We start from the raw sequence: 8,309 nt of genomic DNA, 5'->3' as shown, positions 1-8,309 counted from the left end.
AAATATATGCACAGGTTCTGAGGATTAGCATGCGGACTTTTTTGGGAAGGTCATTATTCTGCCTACTATATTCACACAAGCTACTAGATGGGTATTAAGAACATTTTTACTTTCAAGGTTAAAATATATAATAATAAAAATATGACTCAGAAAAAGTAGGAAACTCTCCAAAGGTCACACATATGTAAGGATTCAAACCACATTCTGTTCAAGTCTGCACCATATGTTCTTTCTGTAGAATATACATGAAGATACTCAGAAAATGTTGCCTCTAATCCAAAAGGATTGGGTTGAATGATCTTTGAAATTCACCTTCTGTCTGAAACTCTATGATTCTCTATTCAGGGGGGAAAAGAAAAAAAAGCCTTCATTATAGCCAGTCTTAACCATGATTATTCCTTCTCCTCTGGCTCTAAACTCTAAATCGAAGAGTCCTAAGGCATCACTAGAATGGAAGAGAACGATGGGAGTGAGCTTTTCCTAAGCAAGAATTTTGAGAAATGCATGACAAGCCCTGCTCCTGCATAGACTACCTTGGAATAATAAATACAAAATCTGCTTAAGATCCTGAACTATTTCCCATTGGGCTTCTCTCCTGGAAGCCCAACCATCAAAATCAATGACAATCATGTTGGCATTTTGCTAACTGAACCAAACAGGTGGTAACTGGTCTTGAAAACCTATAATGAAGTAATTAGTTACTCTATCAGTAAACGGAAATAATAGTCACAGATTGTTGAAGCTAGAAATAAACTTTTTGATTATAGATGGGGACCTGAAGCCCAACATGTCTGAACCACCTGACACAGCTGTGATGGACAGGGCTGGGACTCATACCCGGTCTCCTAGGTGCTGGCCTAGGATTCTTTCCACAGGACCACCATTTCTGGAAGTTTGAACATGACAGTTTCTCCTAAAAACGGGAGCATCAGGGATGAAATGACAGACTGTGTAGGCATCACAGCCTTTGCCCCAGATAAGGGACGGATTGCTGAAGAGTCTGGAATCTGTCTGCATCTGCGTTTGGGCTGGTCCTTGGGTCACATGTACCCATCCACACATCGTTTGATGGGCTTACCAGCTGGCTTGGCTTTCCAGGATCATTTTTTAAATTTTTCTTTTCAATTATAAAAATGCTGGGTTATGACAAAGAATCATTTGGAAACCCTATGTTAAAAGTTAAAATAAAAGTAAATCATTCACCAAGATATCCACAGGTTAATTATTCCTAATATTATGAAGAATATATAGAATTTCTGGCATTTTTTCCCTCTGTGTCTACTCAACAGCTCTTTGGAGAAAAGAAACCTCCCCCATCAAATAGCAATACTAAAATATTTTTATGGCCTCATAATGGGCCTCACACTGTTAGCCTGGCCTCTAGTTAAGCACAGTGATTTGCTCTTTGCCTTGGCCACAGTGATCTGTTCAAGGATGGCCACATGAATGAAGCCAAACCAATAGAAGACCTCTCTAGGACTTTCCTAGAGCTACTGGGTACTGGAAATAATGTTCTTATTCTAAAGCATGAAGTCTCTTTACTGGGCTGACTTCAGACTCATGTTATCATGTAGGGAAAGTCGGCCCCCAAATAAATCCAAGCTGAAACAAGCAGAGCCTGGATAGATATGGGGATAAAGAGACAGAGAAAGAAAGGAAGAGGGTGGGGCGAAGAAAAAGGAGGGAGAAGGGGGGGAAGAAAAAGGAGGGAGGAGGGGAAGAATATCACTACATCATTCTATTTGGACGACTAAACTTAAATATACGTAAAGCCAGCTCTTCCTGGTAGATTTTCTATTTATTTATTTTTTATTTTTATTTTTATTTATTTATTCATTTTTGTGACAGACTCTCCGTCACTCAGGCTGGAGTGTAGTGGTGCAATCTCGGCTTACTGCAAATTCCGCCTTCCAGATTCAAGCAATTCTCCTGCCTCAACCTCCTCAGTACTGGGATTACAGGCACCTACCACCACGCCTGGAGATCTATATATAATCTATATAAATATAATATATAATCTATATAATATATAATATACATAATCTATATAATATATAGATTCTATATAATATATATTTTAGATTATACATATTAGTATATCATATATATTTAGTAGATAACATATATATATTTTATATATATATATATATATTTTTTTTTTTTTTTAGTAGAGACGGGGTTTCGCCATGTTGGCCAGACTTGTCTCAAACTCCTGACCTCAAGTTATCTGCCTGCCTTGGCCTCCCAAAGTGCTGGGATTCCAGCTGTGAGCCGCTGAGCCAGGCAGATTTTCTCACTTATGAGACAATAAATTGTCTTCTTAAGTCAGTTTGCATATTTGTGACTTACAATTGAAAGAACACTGATTGATACCAAAATCAGTATCAGTTGATGTACTGCAGGTGGCAGATGCTAATACGTGAAATTGGCTGAGTTAAGGGAGGTTGTGAAGTGGTGAGAGAGCAAGAGTGCCCCAGCTCTGATGCAGTGATTGAAAATCCTGTGCTAATGTGGACTTTATCTTGTCACTTCATGCTATACATATGAGTTTGTGCCATGCTTTTTTTTCACCTACCACAATTATGGTGATAATGGCAATGGTTTCTATTAATTGAATATTGAGCATTGTGTGCTGTGCATTATCCATGCGTTCTCTCATTTTATCACCCCTGCCCTTTCTATTAGATGTGTACTATTATAATCAACACTCATAATTATAAAGAAGTTAGAAAACTTGCTTAAGTTCCAACAGCTTAAAAGAATTCAAATGGTATAGTTCTAATCCAGATCAAGAGTTCTTATCTACTACTGATATTTCTTCATAATCTTGTTTCTGTGGATTATTTATTCCTTGTAAACCTTTTTAACAGCAAAACACTGTCCCAGTGAAAACATGTAATAATTATTTCTTTCTTTCGAGTTGAGATATAAAAGATTAAGAGATGATAAGACATGGATCAAGGCTGCAAAGACAAGGGTCAGATCTTGGTGACAAAAAAGTACATCCTCCTAAAAGTCTTCATGGGGAATTCCCCCCATGCTCCTTCCAACTGGGTCCTGGTAATTTGCACCAATTTTCTTCATACCCATACCCATTGAAACTGCACAAATAATGAAATGAGTTGTAACAGGAAAAGGGGTCTTCTATGGCTGGAGGTAGGAGGGGGGTTAGTCACTCAATAAAACGTGTTAATGCCTCCTGTATGTGGTTGGGGTTCTGGCAGTGACCCAAGCCACAAAAATCCTCATCCTTATAAAGCTTACATTTTCACTCTAGTTCAAGTCACTCTTTTATCTCTTAATTGAACCCCTGCTTCTACATTTGCCCTGTCACAGTCACTTCTCATACATAGACCAGAGGGGTCCTCTGGGCAAGTCTTCAGTGAGGAGGTGACATTTGAGTGGACACAAGGCTATGAGGGGCTAAGCCATGTCAGTGTGTAGAGAAAGAGCATTCCATAAATGTGTTCTGGCAAACACAAAGTCCCTGAGGTGAAGGAGTGTCCTGTTTCTGAGGAAGAACCAAGAGCCCAGTATGGCAGGAGTAGAGCAGGTGAGGACAATATTAGGAGGGGAAGACAAAGAGAAGAGGTGGCGGAGGGCAGATTCTGTGAGTTACTGCATGCCCTGGGAGTGCTTCAACATTTGAGCTGAGGAGTGGAATTCCAACTTAGAGTTTAAGAGGACCCCTCTAGTCTATGTATGAGAAGTGACTATGAGAGGGCAAGTGTAGAAGCAGGGAGTTCAATTAAGAGGTAAAAAAGTAACTTGAACTAGAGTGAAAATGTAGATGTGTTGAGAAGTAATCGGATCCCAGATGTGGGGAATGCAGACCAGAAAGGATTTGCTGATCCATTGAATGTGGGGACAGAGAGCCAAGAATGGCTCTGGTGTATAAACAAAAGCATCTTTGTTTGCCCCTGCATAGTTAAGGTTGATGTGGACCATGTCCACGGCCTCCATCTTCTCTGAAAGCTGGAGGCTTGTGGCTGCAGGTGGTCCATGCCCTTCCCCTGCTAAAGTCATTGATGAAAAGTAAGGTGATTTAAAGATATAACCCTAGTAATTGGCTTTTCCATACATAATTGGTATTTTGGAGCATCATAAATTTATTGGCCTCTAAAACTGTGCCTTTCTCAGAATGTTTTAGGTGAGTTCCACTTTTCTGCCAGTCCATTTTTAAATGTTGTTTTGTCAATTATTTCTCTTCTGTATACTTTACGTTGAGAAACATTGGAAAAATCTAAGTGACAAATAATTATTTAGATGGTGACATAAATTGAGGAAGATAACAAAAGAGTGTTTATATTAAATCTTATTGGTATAGTAAAATAAGAATATGTAGAGAGATATCTGGGAAGATCTTAGGTATACACAATGGTTTTAACAGATGTCAAGGTGCAAGAGATTATGAATATTCCATTTGATTTTTCTTTAATGAGTGATATGGTTTGGCTGTGTCCCCACCCAAAATCTCATCTGAAATTGTAATCCCCATAATCCTCACATGTCAAAGGAGAGACCAGCTGGAGGTAATTGAATCATGAGGGTGGTTCCCCCATGCTGTTTTCGTGATAGTGAGTGAGTTCTCACAAGGTCTGATGGTTTTATGAGTGTTTGGTAGTTCCTCCTGCATCCATTCTCCTTCCTGCAGCTTTGTGAAAAAGATGTCTGCTTCCCCTTTGCCTTCCATCATGATTGTAAGTCTCCTGAGGCCTCCTCAGCTATACTAAACTGTGAGTCAATTAAAACAAGTGGCCCCAAACTAGTTCACACCAGGTCTCATGCAAGAGCCCCTCACAAGTCCACCTGCTTTCATGGTGCTCTAATTGTTTACAGTGCAAGTTGTTTACAGATTTGATCATGGCCCTCCTGACTTGCATCTTCCAATGACTTCCAATTACTCATTAGATTGACAAATGGGAATTTCAAGTTGTTCAAGAGTAATTTGGAGGGATAATAACAATCACCATTATTGAGTGGTAACACTATGACAACTAGCATGAGTGGCTGTTTTAGGGACATTATTTTTTTCCTCAGCCTTATGAGGGAGGAACTTTTATCATTAGCACTGTTCAGATAAAGAGACTCAGCCCATCAATCAATGAGTTGATAAAGAAGCTGTAGAATGAATATATATATATATTCATTCTATATATATATTCATTCTATATATATATTCATTCTATATATATATTCATTATTATATATATATAGAGAGAGAGAGAGAGATTATATTTTAATTGCTTGTGAAGTTTCACCCTTCAATCTATTACCCCAACTACAATGGAGCTCTTGCAGACAGGCCATGGCCTATGTACTTTTTGTCTTTAGAACCTGAGACAGTTCCTCTAGAGTCATATTTATTAAATGGTGCATGAATGAGTACATGGATATATCGATAGACATTACATAAGATCAGCCTCACTCAGGTGTATATGTGTTTTCTGGCTTGTTTTTTTATGTAAAAGAAAAAGCAAGTTATAGCAGCAGGGTAAAAATACTCATGTTAACATCTTTTCAGTTCTATAAATGGGTCAGATTTCGCTTTCTCTGAGCAGTTGCCAATAGTAATAAAAATGCTTAGAGTTGGTCTTCCAATTCTCTCATATAGTATATAATATTATATCCACTAGAGGGTAATAGCTTCTATTTATAACTCTAAAATGTATTTAACTTTTTTCTGTTATAGTGATGAGGGCTTTAATATTAATAATCGCTTAATGGGAAGGAAGGAAGAAAGAAAGGAGGGAAGGAGGGAATGATGGAAAGAAGAAAGAAAAAATGACAGAAGGAAAGCTTAGTAAATTCTTAGGACAAAAAAAGTCCCTGGGACCATAAATATTTATTTATTGAGGTCAACTTTAGAATGTTTATCTTTTCTGTTAAATTTTATCATTCATCTAAACTTGTGTTTTGTCCTACTATTTTCAACTAGCCCTCCAATTCCTTTTATTTTCAAAGCAGATGATCTCACATCCTATCTCATAAAGCCCTAAAGTTTAATCTCATTACCTTCAAATTTATCAGGGATTTGTCTCACCAATTATTCGTCCCCTTTTCCAATATATTTTCCAATCTCCTTTCAACTAATTTCTGTTCATCAAGAGGTAAACATTCCAGCTTTGCCCAGTTAAAACAAAAGGCTTTTATTGCTCCGTATTACCTTCCAGCTCCTGCTGTGTCTACCGATTCTCTATCTCTTTATATTCAAAGTCTTAAAATAATTTTCTACTTTGTCTCCTACTCATTACCTGGTCCCCCTCATGTCACTAAGTCAGACACAGCCACACATGAATGCATTTTGAAATCAACGGACATCTCAGTCTTACTTTCCTAATGATTCAGTACTGTACCTATGTACATCTGCATCTGCAGACCAAGGTCTCCTCAGAGGAGCACATCTTTGGAATGGTTCCATCTCCATGCAAGTGGCCCCAAACTATGTCACACCAGGTCTCACACAACAGCCCCTCACAAGTCCACCTGCTTTCATGGTACTCTAATTGTTTACAATGCAATTTGTTTACAGGTTTGATCATGGCCCTCCTGACTTGCATCTTCCAACGACTTCCAATTACTCATTAGATAAATTCTAAAAGTCCCTGATGTAATATAAAATGCCCTCTAAGTTTTAACCCTGTGTGCCTCTGGAGCCCTTCTCCCAGCATCGAATCCAGTCATAATAAACTTCTTTCAGGTTCTCAAAACGTTAAGCTCCCACCAAACTCCAAATCTCACTGTGCTTCTACTTTTGCCTGGAACCCTATCTTCCATCACTCATCTCTGTCTAATGAACTCTTACTAGATATTTAGATCTGCTTTAATGTCACATTTCTAGGAGCCTTGTCTGAACTTCTAGGCTATCAAAAGTTCGCTGCTTATATGGTCCCAAAGCATATCATTCTTCCTCTATAATAATACTTATTATGCTTCACTGAAATTTCACATTTAGTCAATTGTTTCTGCAGCTAGGCTTTAAGAGAAAAGAGTCTTGATTACTGTTATAACCCCAGAATAAATTAGAGAGACCCACAAATTGTGGATGTAAAAAAGTATTTATGGAATGAATAAATAAATGGACAGATACTCATCAATTGGTTAAACCACTCACTATTTTAGGTGGTTGGTACAAGTGAGTGAAGGTCAGGAGCTCTTGACTAAGGTAGTAGCAATTTTACTTAGATTTACATTTATTATTGAACATGGGTCATACTCTCTAATATCTGTGCTAAATAGTAGCTGTTATTGAATATTAATAATCTCTATTATCACCGTGAAGTCTGCAATAGGCTTTAAAATAATGCACACAGACACATAAATCTATGAATATATTTCTCACTTTGCTTCAAAGGGGCCCATTGTAATTTGTGTACTCTACATCAGGATTCTTTTTTTCCAGTGTTCCTCAGCTTTAAACCAACTTCTTAGTTTCCTGATCGTTTAATATTATTTCCTCTAACAGCAACGTTGCAACTTTCCATCAGCTTTTCTCTCTTCAGAAGGCCTTCCTCTTACTAACTTTATCAGGTTTTTCTTCACTTTCCTTCCAGATTTTATCCAACTGAAACATCTTCACTTCTCTATAGAGCTCCTTGAAATTGACATCTTTTTTTTTCATTTTGCCTTCTAGTCTAGCATAGTATTCAGAGCAGATAAGAATCTCACGAAAATAAATGAATTAAATAAAATAATGAATGGATAGATATATGAAAAGACAGATGGTCAGGTAAAACAATAAATGAATGAAATGAATAAGTAAAATGAATGGATCTATCCCTCGTAAATCTAAGTTTTGTGGGAGATGAGGGCACATACATCTGGTCTTATCTCACAATGTACAAGTAACCCAATAACAAGAATCACAATAGGCTAAAGAACTTCTCGTAAGTCCACATGAGGGGTCCTTTGTTCCACACTGACATATATTGCTTCTGCTTGAAAACATCAACAACAAATACCATTGAGTAAATACAGCCTTCTCTCATAAAAATCTCATGTAAAGGCAGGTACTGTTAGAATATAACTGAAGTGTTTTATTGTTGTTGTCATTGCTTAAAGCATTTGATACATAACTATCTCTAACTCCATTCCACACTAAGACAGAGATGTTGCATCTCAAACATCTTTTCCTTGAGAAAAAAATAATCCAATAAAACCTCATACTACTCCAAAACACAATGCTCTGGAAGCTTTGTCTAACAGAAGTTGCCCATTAGTTTTGGACATCTGATATGGTTTGGCTGTGTCCCCACCCAAATCTCATCTTGAATTAGTTCCCAAAATCCCCACATGTCATGGGAGGGACC

This window comes from Hylobates moloch, unplaced genomic scaffold (assembly GCF_009828535.3).
Source record: "Hylobates moloch isolate HMO894 unplaced genomic scaffold, HMol_V3 SCAFFOLD_17, whole genome shotgun sequence".
Classification (NCBI taxonomy): domain Eukaryota; kingdom Metazoa; phylum Chordata; class Mammalia; order Primates; family Hylobatidae; genus Hylobates; species Hylobates moloch.
This window is presented reverse-complemented; position numbering follows the sequence as displayed.